General features: G+C 47.8%; 1 protein-coding gene across 3 annotated transcripts in view; it reads left to right on the top strand.

The window, feature by feature from the left end:
- Window positions 1-13,953, top strand: part of HMOX2 (heme oxygenase 2) — a 28,803-nt gene that overhangs the window by 6,193 nt on the left and 8,657 nt on the right. The window contains exon 1 of one of the 3 annotated variants that reach the window (XM_040255898.1): window positions 1,144-1,291. The exons of the other annotated variants lie outside the window; for them this stretch is intronic. The gene's annotated coding sequence lies outside the window, so the exon portion shown is untranslated. Of the gene's footprint in view, window positions 1-1,143; window positions 1,292-13,953 lie in introns of those variants that run through there. 3 annotated transcript variants of the gene reach the window in all.

The raw sequence follows: 13,953 nt of genomic DNA on the forward strand, positions 1-13,953 counted from the left end.
CTTCCCTTTCGCATGTGACTTTTCTGGGACACATGCCCAGATTTAAAGTCAATACGTTCAAGTTCAAATGCCTACAGGTAGAAGGACAGAGAAGCAGCACACTCTGCCCACTTGGCACACTTGTATTGCCTCTGTAGTGTGCACTGAGAGGGTTACAAAAACAACAAACCCATGGTCCTTATTCACCAAGAGTTGGCAGTCACGTTGAGGAGGTGCCAGACAAAATTCACTTTGTAAGGTTTGTGATTGTTGTTTTGACACTCAATATTCTGGGAGGTCAGGGAACTGAAGAACTGAGAAATGGAAAAGATAGTCATTTGAACTGAATCCACTGGGTTGCCTAAAAGACAGCCGGAACAGAAGAGAATGAATGAGCATTAGTGACTGAGCATTCAGGGAGTTACTGGAAACATGTCACCCACAAAAAGAATGTCTTTTATAAATGGCTCGTCTAGAACAGGGATTCCTGAACTTGAGGGGCCTATGGGTGCTCTGGAATGGCATAGGTAACATGTATTTATTTATTAATGAGTCTGTTCTCTCCAAATTTATCTCTTTTGTATCTGCCTAAGTTCAACACAGGAGGCATTAGGCACATGAGGCAACTTTTTTTTAACTTGTGATTGTCCTGGACAGAAAGTCAGAAGCCTTCCTCTGATTCTCAGAAGGGTTTGCAACCCCGAAAGGGTAACGATTATTATAATCTGACAAATAGCTTTGCTACCCATCTTCAGAAGTACACATCTCTGAATTTGTATCTTCATATGAGGAGGTAACTGAGTAGAAGATTAGAGAGAGAAACCCAAGGATTCCTTTGTAAACAACCTTCTACCCAGCACCAGGTGTCATGAGACATACATGAGTGCTTTGCAAAGGACAGCATGTTCCCACATACACAGTGGTCTAATCTGGTTGCCAGGCCTGGCACAGCTAAAATGTACTTACTAACTAGTGGGGGTGATGCTCAGCTCTGTCCTCAGGGACCTTATAGTCAAGTGCAGCTGTTTAGAGGATGTGCCTGTCCACAATACAGAGTTAGAGCCAAGTAGGAATGTTGGGAATGGGGTGAGAAATCACGTGCTTTTTGGAAGGTCAGGCCGCTTTTTCAGAAATGACTGGCCTGTTGGAAACAAGATATGAAAGAGGGAGGGAGCCCTGGGCAGGTTCGGGAGCAGTGACTGATTCAGAACCAGCTTCCCTCTGCTGCTTTGGACATATAGCCTGAAAAGACTGTCCTAGAACTGCCGTCACGTAGCACACGCAGTGGGACATGCAAACCATCTGTTTCAGAGTGAGTGCCTTAGCTCCTCAGAGCTCAGCCAGCCAAGCAGGCCAAGCTTGTACCCGCCCCACCCCGACCCACACCCCGCCCCCTGCTCTAACTGTGGATGCTGCACTGTCCATGCTTCTGGTATCAGCCTTCAGTGTAGGGTTGGGTTGGGGAAAAGGCGTTAGCGCACCTCAGAGCAAGCCCTGGAGCACTTGATTTTTTGCCTTTCTTGTCAGTTGCTCTCCCCATCTTGTCTACCTTTTCCCCTAGTTATTCATCCAGTATTGCCTAATCAGGTCCTTAGTCAGCAGTAGATGTTCCGGGCCATTTGAATTTCTTCTCAGTAATGATTAGCGCTTACGATGATGTTTGACCAGTTCTGGAGACCTCTTGGGAGTTACAGGCACTCACTTCATGTATCTTCATGTATTTCGTGGGGGCTGCCTCATACAACAGGAAGTTGCTCAGTTATACAGTGGCAAACTGCTGTTTGTTTTTTTTTTAATTTTCTTTTTGGTAAACTGGTATTTTTGTAGCATTTTGCTTTCTCCCCTGCAGTGGTTAACAACGTAATGCCTTGATGTATTTCCTCCAAAATGTTCTAAAAATGTGGGCTTGTTAAGAGAAGCTTGACCCGCCCCTTCCCTGGAGTAACAGACCTGAGAAGAAAAGTGCTGTGAAACCCCTTCCCTAAAGCCAGCTGGGGGAATAAAGGGTTCTCATAGATGGACAGCAGGAAGGGCCAGTTCTTTATGCCTGCATCAGGTGGAGCAGTGCTGGCAAACATTTGTTACCTAGACTATTAAAATTTTGCCTATCCATTTCTTTTTTTTCCCCCCTTCTTTTTCTCCCTCCCTCACCTCCCAGCCCAGAACCTCTTTTTTTTTTTTTTTAAAGTACAGCTGTGTCTGCTGCCTCACCCTACACTGCTAGCCTCCTTTTCTTTTTTAAAAATAATTTAAAAAATTTATTCACTTTGGCTGTGCTGCCTTCACTGCTGCTCGGGCATTTCGCCAGTTGTGGGAGCAGGGCCTACTCTCTAGTTGCGGTGCCTCGGCTTCTCACTGCAGGGGCTTCTCTGGTTGCTGAGCACAGGCTCTCAGGCAGTTGGGCTTCAGTAGTTGCTGCGAACGGGCTCTAGGGCACAGGCTCAATACTTGTAATGTATGGGCTAAGTTGCTCCCAGGCATGTGGGGTTCTCCCGGATCAGGGATCAAATCTGTGTCTCTGACACTGGCAGGAAGATTCTTTACCACTGAGCCACAAGAGAAGCCCTCCATTTCTTTTTTTTTTTTTTTTTAAAGTAAGGCAGTGTTCTTTTCTTAACCAGGCTTTAAGAGTCCTTAAAATCTAAAAGGTATGTTCTTAATAGCTGTATCTGTGGAATGTGAGCAAGGCAGTTTAAAACCATGCAGTGCAACCTTTCTCTTTCAGGCCCCCTACAAGGCCCGTGTCACCTCCCCTCCCCAACCCGCAACTGTTAATCAGTAGAAATTTTTGTAGTAAATATGGTGCTCAAAGATACTTACTCACTAGCTAGCCAATTTTCTTATGTCTGGGATGCACTTTTAAATGTTCTCTTTGTCATCTGTTCTTTGAGAATACCTCGATTTTGAGAATACCTCACATTCTGGAAATCATCCAGTCACTCAGCAAACCCTGATTAGGTAGGTACCCTGTGTTGAAGTAAGACACAAAGATAAATGAGCTGTAATTTGGAAAAAAGACATAGGTACAAAGAAATGCTGCAGCAGGATACAAGTGCTGTAATAGATAATGAAAAGCTTGCTTAGGTGGCTCTTAATGTAATATCAGGCCTCCAAGATCATCCAGCTCATTGTCATCTGACCTTATTTTTAGAAGCGGCACAACTCCATTTTTGGAGGAGTATGCGAGCTGCTGTGTCTGAAATGGGTGGGGGAAGCCCATGGTCTTTCCTGCTTTACCTTCTGTTAAATGCCATCCTCCCTGCAGCTCTCTGAGACGTGCCTCTTATTTTATAAATGAGGCTGTTGGAGTTCCAGAGCAGTAGTGTTTGTGACAGCTCCCTGGCACAGACCTGGTATTAGAGCTTTTTAGCCTACATGTCAGTCAGATACCAGACTGATAAACGATGATTCGATTTTCTCCCAGTTCTGTGTTCTGTTCTTTTAAGAAGTCAGTGAACACATTTCTGTCAGGGGCTTCTCTTCTTCCTGGCTTTGTTAACTGAGCCTGCTTGAAAGGTTTTGCCTCCTTGTGGGCTAAATACAAATCAGTCCTCTTCCCAGGAAGATACTGTGACCCTTTTCCCTGTCATCTGTGGGCAGTGAGTGCCAGGTTGCCCCACTTAACAGCCTCTTCTGTTTTCTGGTGGAAATTCAGTTTCCCAGAAATCACTGTAACGGATATTTGATGAAGGTGTGATGGACGGCATGAAGGTAACTGTGAAAACAAACCTCTTCTTGTCTCTCTCTAAACTGATGAAGGGATGAGAGGTTAGAGCAGGGTTTCTCAACCTTGGTGCCCTTGACATTTTAGGCTGGATAATTGGTGGTGGTGGTGGTCTGGTGTGTGTGTTACGTGTGTGTGCACACTTGTGCTTTTGCTTTCTGTGCGTTGTGGGATGTTGAACAGCATTCCTGGCCTCTATACACTAGATGCCGGTACCACAGCCCACCCTCCAGTTTTCACAAGCAGACAACCCTCTGGGCATGACCGATGTCCCCTTGAGAACCACTGGGTGGGGATTGATTGTCAAGAGAACTAACTGCAAATGAGAGTTACCATATTTATATAAAGTCAAGTTTTCATTTACCTAAACCTTGCTTTATAGTGATGAGGTGCTCTGAAGAAACGAAACAAGAACATATCGCATCCTGGATCCTGACCCATCTATAGCATGGAGGGGCCTTCACCTAACTCAGGTTCAGAGTCCCCTGAATAGGATTTGAACTCTGGAAATCATCTTCCTTTGGGTTCTTTGCAAAACTTATTTTGCTAGGTATGCCCAGGTTTTTCTGTTCCTTTTTTGGTATTAGAAATGTTACCGGAATGAAAACAGGTTCTTTATAGTGAGCATTCATCTCAGCTTGTGACTCTGGAATAGATTTGATGCTACTTACAGGACCTTTCATAGAGAAAGGGGTTTTTCCATTTCTTGACTAAAAATATTCAGAAACATTAGTTAACTTTGTCACTTGCTTTAGTTTACTATTCAGCATCATACGGCAAGCTAAAAATAATAAATGAAAACAGCAGTTTTATAAGTAAACTAAATAATAGACTAAAACAGCAGTTTTATGGTTATCTCACTGACTTTTCACATCTGCCATGCAGAGCTGTTATCACTACCCTTACAAATGGAGAAACTGAGATTCTGAGAGTGACTGGTCCGAGGTCCCCAGTGGGTGTGCAGCAGGACCAGGGCCTGCCCCGCGGTGCATGACTTGAGCCTGTGCCTTGACCACATGCCTGCACTGCCTCTCGGCCTGTGTGGCAGTGGACTCTTGGCCAGTCATAGTTGAGGTCGGGTTTGTTGGGCTCCTACACACGCTAGCAAAGTAATGCTCAAAATTCTCCAAGCCAGGCTTCAGTAGTACGTGAACTTCCAGATGTTCAAACTGGATTTAGAAAAGGCAGAGGAACCAAAGATCAAATTGCCAACATTCTCTGGCTCATAGAAAAAGCAAGAGAGTTACAGAAAAACATCTGCTTTATTGACTGTGCCAAAGCCTTTGACTGTGTGGATCACAACAAACTGGAAAATTCTTAAAGAGATGGTAATATCAGACCACCTGACCTGCCTCCTGAGAAATCTGTATGCAGGTCAAGAAGCAACAGTTAGAACTGGACATAGAACAACAGACTGGTTCCAAATCGGGAAAGGAGTACATCAAAGCTGTATATTGTCACCCTGCTTATTTAACTTATATGCAGAGTACATCGTGAGAAATGCTGGACTGGATGAAGCACAAGCTGGAATCAAGATTGCCAGGAGAAATATCAGTAACATCAGATATGCAGATGACACCACCCTTATGGCAGAAAGTGAAGAGGAACTAAAGAGCCTCTTGATGAAAGTGAAAGAGGAGAGTAAAAAAGTTGGCTTAAAGCTCAACATTCAGAAGACGAAGATCATGGCATCTGGTCCCATTGCTTCGTGGCAAATAGATGGGGAAACAATGGAAACAGTGACAGACTTTATTTTGGGGGGCTCCAAAATCACTGTCATTGGTGACTGCAGCCATGAAATTAAAAGATGCTTACTCCTTGGAAGGAAAGTTATGACCAACCCAGACAGCATATTAAAAAGCAGAGATATTACTTTGCCAACAAAGGCCCATCTAGTCAATGCTATGGTTTTTCCAGTAGTCATGTATGGATGTGAGAGTTGGACTGTAAAGAAAACTGAGCACCGAAGAATTGATGCTTTTGAGCTGTGGTGTTGGAGAAGACTCTTGAGAGTCCCTTGGACTGCAAGGAGATCCAACCAGTCCATCCTAAAGGAAATCAGTCCTGAATATTATTGGTAGGACTGATGCTGAAGCTGAAACTCCAATACTTTGGCCACCTGATGCAAAGAACTGACTCATTGGAAAAGACCCTGATGCTGGGAAAGATTGAAGGCAGGAGGAGAAGGGGACGACAGAGGATGAGATGGCTGGATGGCATCACCGACTCAATGGACATGAGTTTGAGTAAGCTCCAGGAGTTTGTGATGGACAGGGAAGCCTGGTGTGCTGCAGTCCACGGAGTCGCAAAGAGTCAGAAATGACTGAGCAACTGAACTGAACTTTAGGCCAGCTCTAAAGACCATCACGCAATTCAGTCATTGCCTCAGTCCCTCTGGTGTCTGGTCAGCACATTAGCATTGTGCTGTGCAGGTGGGACTTGTGTGTGTGTGGCTGCTGTTAGCCTTGTTGACCCCATGTTCCAGTAACTTTGAGATGGAGGGATTTGGTCTCCATGTCCTTGGATGTATACTGGAATACAGATACTTATGTTTGTATCTAGATAATGGTCACATTTACACAGACACTGAGTTACTGCCAGCAACTACTGCACAGGGAGACTGTGATCTGAGCATCTTGTACTGGTGAGGAAACTAAACCAGACAGAGTAGTGTGTTCAGTTCAGTTCAGTCGCTCAGTCGTGTCCAACTCTTTGCGACCCCATGAACCACAGCACTCCAGGCCTCCCTGTCCATCACCAACTCCTGGAGTCCACCCAAACCCATATCCATCGAATCGGTAATGCCATCCAACCATTTCATCCTCTGTCGTCCCCTTCTCCTCCTGCCTTCAATCTTTCCCAGCATCAGGGTCTTTTCCAGTGAGTCAGCTCTTTGCATCAGGTGGCCAAAATATTGGAGTTTCAGCTTCAACATCAGTCCTTCCAATGAACACGCAGGGCTGATCTCCTTTAGGATGGACTGGTTGGATCTCCTTGCAATCCAAGGGACTCTCGAGTCTTCTCCAACACCACAGTTCAAAAGCATCAATTCTTCAGCGCTCAGTTTTCTTTATAGTCCAACTCTCACATCCATACATGACCACTGGAAAAACCATAGCCTTGAGTAGACGGACCTTTGTTGACAAAGTAATATCTTTGCTTTTAATATGCTGTCTAGGTTGGTCATAACTTTCCTTCCAAGGAGTGAGTGTCTTTTAATTTCATGGCTGCAATCACCATTGACAGTGACTTTGGAGCCCAAAAAAATAAAGTCAGCCACTGTGTCCACTGTTTCCCCATCTATTTGCCACGAAGCAATGGGACCAGATGCCATGATCTTCGTTTTCTGAATGTTGAGCTTTAAGCCAACTTTTTCACTCTCCTCTTTCACTTTCAAGAGGCTCTTTAGTTCTTCACTTTCTGCCATAAGGGTGGTGTCATCTGTATATCTGAGGTTATTGATGTGGTATGTGCTGACCTGTTATCTCTGACCTTGGATCCTAGAAGATTTTAGCGAACAGCTGGAGTGTCTAGAAAGGGAGTTTAAGGGTGTTTTGTTAAGTAATCACTCTGCCACCTTGATTTTTCTGCCTTTCAAGTGTGGTTTTGAGGATTGTTGCAGGTGGATTGTTGTTGTTCAGTCGCTGAGTCTTGTCTGACTCTTTGTGACCCCATAAACAGCACACCAGTCTTCCCTGTCCTCAGTGTCCCCCTGAGTTTTACTAACAATGAAGTCTCTGAATGTGTTGTCTTTTAAGAAAAATTTTATTGAGTTAAAGATTATCCTTGTAAGTCAGCTCTCACTCTGAGAGACTTTTTAGAGTGGAAGAGAGGGCTGCTGACACACCTGACTGCTGGTACTTTCACATCACCTGCAATATATTTTCTCAACCTTTCCGCTCCTGGCTACTCTGCAGGGACATTTTCATCCATGTACGAATCAGCCCCGATACACTGAGGGAGGAAGACAGTTGTGCACCCCTATTCCTTGAGCTGTTGCCTTGTTATTAGTACAGGGAACCAGAGAGCAGAATGGCAGCGGGCTGCCTGCTCTGGGGCCTTGACTGCTGCCCCCAGGAGGCTGGGCCTGCGGGGAGCCAGGAGAAGCTGAGAAGCCTCTGCTCTCGGAGAGGCCGGTAGCTGTTGCTGCTGGTCCGCTGCCACTGTAGACGCAAGTCTGTGAGGACAGGGCAGCCTCTTGGGAGTTACCAGTTCCTGGTCAGGGCTTGTTTCTTTGCACCCACTTCACCCACCTCTCCCCTCTACTGCCAGAGTCTAGGCAGTTGTGAAAATGCCAGAGAATAATACCTAACTCTGAGGCCTGTGGAAGCATGTTAGGGTCCCAAACAGGTCCAAGGTGAGCCAGAGGAGCCGCCTCTTTAGATGGACCAGTGCCTTGGCCTGTGGAGTTCCTGATTTTATAAGACCTTTATGTTGATATATTTTCTGTCCATCACACTCCTGCTACCAAGGCAGAGTATATTTTCAATAGACAGGAAGATTGGACTGAATAGATCTCAACATGTGGAGAACACGCTTTCAGATTCTTAAAACCAGCTCTTCTGATTCTCTGTAGTTTCTATGGTAATAGGTACTATAGAAATCTGCGGGCCTTACCTATTGTGACCTCCCTGTGGGGTCAGGATGCTTAGAGCCTTGGCTTCAGCGTCCGTCAGGAGCTGGCAGATCTGGCTGCTTCCCTCCAGGCACCGAGGCGGGGTGGTGGGTGCTCTCCTCCCCCTTGGGACCAGCCGTCTCCAGCCTTAGCCTGCCCTGCTAGTCAACAAAAGCAGGGCCCGCCAGAGGACAGCCTTCTCAGGTTGCCCTGTAATCTGAGTGAGCCAAGGTGAGCGTGTTAGGAGTGGGCGGTATAGTCTTCAAATGGGAACCTGAGCATTTACTTCTCAGAAACCATAGGATTGAGCTCACTTTTACTTAAGAAACAAGTGTCACTCAGTGGTTTAGCCAACCCCTCCACTGTGAGCATAAGTGCACTGTAACATAACCTCAGTTTCCATGTGGCTAGTAGTCTTGTCAGTAGACACCATACTGATTTCACCTTTGTGTACCACTGAGGATTGGCTGTGGACACAGGAGGCATCACCTTGCATTCAGAAGGACTCGAGTTTGGTTCCAGCTCAACTGTTCACTCTGAGTGACATTGGCTGTATTACTTAATTCTCTTGATCTTAGTTCCTTCATAGTCATGGGACCCTGCTCAGAAGTGACTTAACATGGCGTGTCCACATCTGTTAGACTTTAGTCCGGTGGTCTTCCTCTGCACCGCCCTCTTCTGGGTGAACCTGAGGGCCTTTGGTCCCTGCTGGGAGGCTCCATTAAGTCTGTCTGTAGAGAGGAAAGGGCTTCCCAGGTGGCTCAGTGGCAAAAGAATCTGTCTGCCAAAGCAGTAGACACCTGAAATGACAGTTTGATCCTTGGGTCGGGAAGGTCCCCTGGAGGAGGAAATGGCAACCCACTCAAGTATCCTTGCCGGCAGAATCCTATGGACAAAGGAGCCTGGCAGGCTACAGTTCATGGGGTCCCAAAGGAGTCAGACATGATGCATGTAGAGAGGACACACACATGTAAAGAGAAAACCACCTGGAAGGCCATAGCACTTCTAGGTTTTCCAAGGTGGAAATTTGGCAGAAGCATCCTAAGCCCCCACGGTTTCCCACCACTCCCAACACTGTTTATGTCATCATTTGTGAGAGAAGCCAAGGTCACAGGTAACAGTTGTTGCACCTGAGTGAAAGAAAATGTGGCTGACCACTTAATCCATAGGACACATGCTTTCTAGATTGTTCCAAAGTTGGAAGGATTTTTGCTTGATTGTACCTAGGGGTGACCCAGTCTCGTCGGAACTTACGCTGTTACAACCAGCCTTGTGGATGTCTGGTGCCTAAGCTTTGTTCTTATAAAATCCCAGCCTGACCGTTCTAGAATTCAGTCACGGCTTCAGCCCCCCCCCCCCCCCAGGTGCTTCCCATGGGACTAAAAAGCCTTGTCTTCTCAGCCCCAAGACCCAGTGACACTCAGGAAACAGAGCGGGTCTTGTAGTAGGAAGTGGCGTCTTTGGTGCCCGCAGCCCGCGGACTTGCGGCCCCTTCTCTGCTTTTCCATGTTTCAGGTGTCGTCGCAGTGTCTGAATTCTTGCTCAGCTGTATTTGAACGTGCTAGAGATGAGCCCACCACTCCCCAGTGGACACAACCTGCCTGAGAAGTCTTAGACTTCCTGAGTCCAGTTTTTGAAGCTACTAAGAGGCTAGTGCCCTTAGTTGCTTTCTGGTTGCTTATTGCCAGATATGCATGTGTGTGTTGAGTAAATGTGACGCAAGAGCTTTGTGTCCTTAGACTCCTCACTTTTCCAAAATGGCTTGTCTGAACTTGCTCTTTGTCAAGAGGTTAATTAATAGTCATCCATTCAATCAACTGTGGGATTGAAGTCACCCAGTAACCAAAATGAAAGGAGTGAAGCTTGTGTATAAGAATTCCTGAGGTGTGGCAGCACCAGAGTTCAGAGACCTCGTGTCATTCATTCTATAGACTCAGAAGGTGGTGACCTATAGGATGTGGTCTCCTCAGGGGTTTGGGAGACCCCTCTTCTCAGCTGCTTTGTTGGATTAGAGCTGAGTTGGCCCTGTGCACTGCTCCCAACACCCAGCTCAGCCAGCGTCCGGCAGCATCTGCAGTGAGAATTCTCCAGCTGCAGCGGTCACAGGTCTCACCTCAGAAAGAACAGAATTCCCTTTTCCTGACACTGGCAGAGGAAAAGGCCTGAGTCACAAGTCCACACGTGTAACTGACTGCCCAGAATTACCTGTGGACGCATCAGATTTCACATTCTTCCTCAGTGTTTCAGAATCACCCACCTGTTCTCTTTCTCCAACAACTTCTCAAGAGATCATCAGCACTTTTCAGCCTCGTTGTTTCATGAAGCACTTGTACACATGTTAGCTCCTTTAGTCTTCACAGCACACTTGAGAATGTAGAGCAAAGAGAGTTTTGTTACCCAGTTTTATGGATGTGGAAACTCAGCTTTCAGAATGGTACGCCTTACTGCTAGCCATGGAACTACTAAACGTTGAAACTCCAGCCCAAACCTTTCTAACTCTAAAGACCTCATCCTTTGGGCAGGGCCCACCTACCTTTCCCTTCCTGAAGGTGAGCTGGGTCTAGCAGTAATCAGCAGCAGGTGGGAGCCTGGAAGTGACCCCTGTAAACTGACAGGTTCACTGAGCTCCCTCCTGCCCCCCAACTTCAGCCCTCCCTGAGGTCTGGGAGCAGCACAGGGACGGTCAAGTGGCTGTTTACTGCAGGAAGCAGGCTGCACCCCTCTTCACATCCATTTGCCAGATGGGATGCAGAACTGGCCCTCAGTGTGAGGTTCACCCCTCTCAGTACTGGATTTTAAACAGTGCTCAGGAGAGCAAGTCTGTTTCCACGTTGCATCCAGGAATAGGGCTTCTTCCACTTGTTGAGTTGCCTGGTGTCGTAGCAAGGTCTGAAAAAAGCTCACCAAAGTGTCTCATCTCCCAGGGTAGACAAGTTAATAAACAACTCTTTCTCAGTTTCTTCTGTCACATTGACACCTGTTGTAAAGTGGTTTCATGGTCATCGTCTATTTGATCTTCATAGTAGTCTTAGAGAAGGAAATGGCAACCCACTCCAGTGTTCTTGCCTGGAGAATCCCAGGGACGGGGGAGCCTGGTGGGCTGCTGTCTCTGGGGTCACACACAGTCGGACACAACTGAAGTGACTTAGCAGTAGCAGTAGCAGTAGTCTTGTACTGAGTGCTAGGTAGGTGTTCATCCCATTTCACAAGTGAAATGTGGAGAGAGCCCGAGGTTAGGAGGCTGAGAGCTGCACCGTCCCGCCCCCGGCTTCCTCCCTCCTGCTGCCTCCACAGGAGCCCTGGCGTCGCTTGTCCCCCAGATCATGTTAGGCTTATAAGTAGCATGTTAGAATTTACTCTTCTTTCATAGACAGATACTCAGAAAGGAATGTGTGTGATGGGTAAACAACCGGTTTATTCATAGCTGCTGAGGCCTGCCTGATAAGAGTATGTGGCACCATTAAGAACTGACTTGGCCTGGTTTATGGGATTGTTCAACAGGAACAGAGGGGTGAAAAGCCTTCAGGGGATATAGAGCAGGAGCAGCTCCTATAGCCCAGGAAAGGGCGTGCCTTGGACTCCTGTCCTGTGTTGATCGTCTGAAGACGTTTATGGGGCACATGCTCATATTTATGTGCTGTAGACATTTGTGCTGTACATTTTTGTGAGCGGTGAGGCGTCATTTTTACCCGTGACCCTCCTGAATGTCACAGTGTAAGTAGGTGGGGTGAGATCATAAACAGAGGTGGATGCAATGGAAGTTATTAGTTCAGCCAGAAGAGTGGAAAACACGCACGCGCACACACACACACACACACACACACACACCCCCATCCATGGGCTGTGGGAAGAAAGCTGCACCAGTGACTAGAGGCAGGCCTAAGACAGAAGGAGCCAAAGGCCTCCTTACCTGCGGTGCTGGCTACGAAAAGCAGCCAGAGCCCCTGAAGGGCCTGCCCTCACAGGCCTGCAGGCAAGGAGTAGCAGCCTTGCTGGGCAGGGGGGTGTGGATGTGGACTGGGCCTGGTGGAGAGGTCAGGGGCCAGTGCCCAGCCCTGATACAGGGAGAGCAGCCGGGGGCAGGGATTCCAGGGCAGACCCTGGGAGGGGAGCAGTGAACTCTGGGGGAGCCGCAGGAAAAAACACAGCACTGGCCACTCAATGAGGGTGCCAGCCCCGTTGGGGCCTGTGAGTGAGAATGGCCTTGGCCAGCTCAGAGGCACGGGGATTACAAACAAGTCTGTAGTTAGAAAGAAATGGACCACCAGAGAGAAGGGTGGAGGTGGGGAGAAGAGGAGGAGGAAGGGATGGAGTCACAGCTGAAGAAAAGTAAGACTAGAACTCACACCGTCCAACTCGGAGATGTAGTGCCCAATTCAAATTCTTACTGTTTGGTATTTTAGAATCTAATCCGTAACTTACTGTCACTCTCTCACCACCCTCTTCGTTTAGCTAGCCTGATCAGTAGGCATTTCATTGATGCGACAGCATCCATTACAGCTCAGGCTGAAGGCTCCCAGGGCGCTGGGCTGTACGTGACTTGGAACATGGTGTTGGATTCTGAGCAGCTCAGTCTGAGGGAGTCTTGCTCTGTCTTGTAGGATATGCTTCCAGCTTAACAGGCAAAACAGGACGATGGCCCTTGTGGCTGTGATGCCAGTTCTAGACTGGAGTGGACCCTGAGCCTCACACAGCCCTCTCGAGGCAGGCAGGGCCTGCCGTGTCCAGTGGAGGCCTTTGTGCAGGGAGGGAGCAGCCCCTCACCTTCCCTCTGGCACCGTCTTCTCTGTGCACAGGAGACCAGCACCCCCTCAGGTCATGGGCCTCCATCCTGCGCTGTGGCAGTTGGTGTCCCTCGATTCCAGTAGGCGGGAGAGCTATGCTGTTTCCAGCCGCCTCACTTCCCCCTCCTCCCTCTCTCGTGCTGGCCAACTCCGCAGCCTGCCCCTTTCCCCAGTTGTGGTTTCCCAGGGCAAAGGAAAAGAATGGGCATGGAGAAAAGAATTGTGACAGCTGAAGTCCCCATTGTGCCTTTGGGGGAGGGATTGGGGATCACATTTCTGTCTGACAGTCAGGCTGACTGACCTGAGGTTTGCTGACGTGAGTTTGTAGAGGAGGACTTAACATCTTTGAACTTGTCTGTTCTTTAAGATGCCCTAGATCCTTGAGCCTGTCATTCACCACGGCAGGGGCTTTGAAATGAGTGTTCTGGATCTGCTGGGCCAGGCGCACCAGAGAGAACACTGGTAATCAGGACAGTGTTGCCATTTCTCTCAGAGCAGGTGTGGGAGTGAAAACCAGTCGTGATCAGTGAACGGCTAGGAGTACAGGAGTTATGGGGCTGTGGAAGCAGATTTTATAAACAGAGGGTCACGGTGATGTCGGGAAGTAGAAGAGGAGGGCCTGACCTCTATAGATGGACGTTTCTGGAATTAGTAGGAGCACAGTGAAGGGCCTGGGGACTTCTGGTGACTGGCTGGTGCAGCACAGAGACTTAGATGGCTCGCCCAGTCCTGTTCCTGTTTGTCTCTCTGTCCCCCTCCCCCTTGTCCCCTGCCTATCCCTCCCCCTTTCAAAAGAATTGAGCCACTTCGCATAGAAGGAGCCAATCGGCTAAACTATCCAACAAACAACA

The sequence above is a fragment of the Oryx dammah genome, unplaced genomic scaffold (assembly GCF_014754425.2).
Source record: "Oryx dammah isolate SB20612 unplaced genomic scaffold, SCBI_Odam_1.1 HiC_scaffold_2, whole genome shotgun sequence".
Lineage (NCBI taxonomy): Eukaryota > Metazoa > Chordata > Mammalia > Artiodactyla > Bovidae > Oryx > Oryx dammah.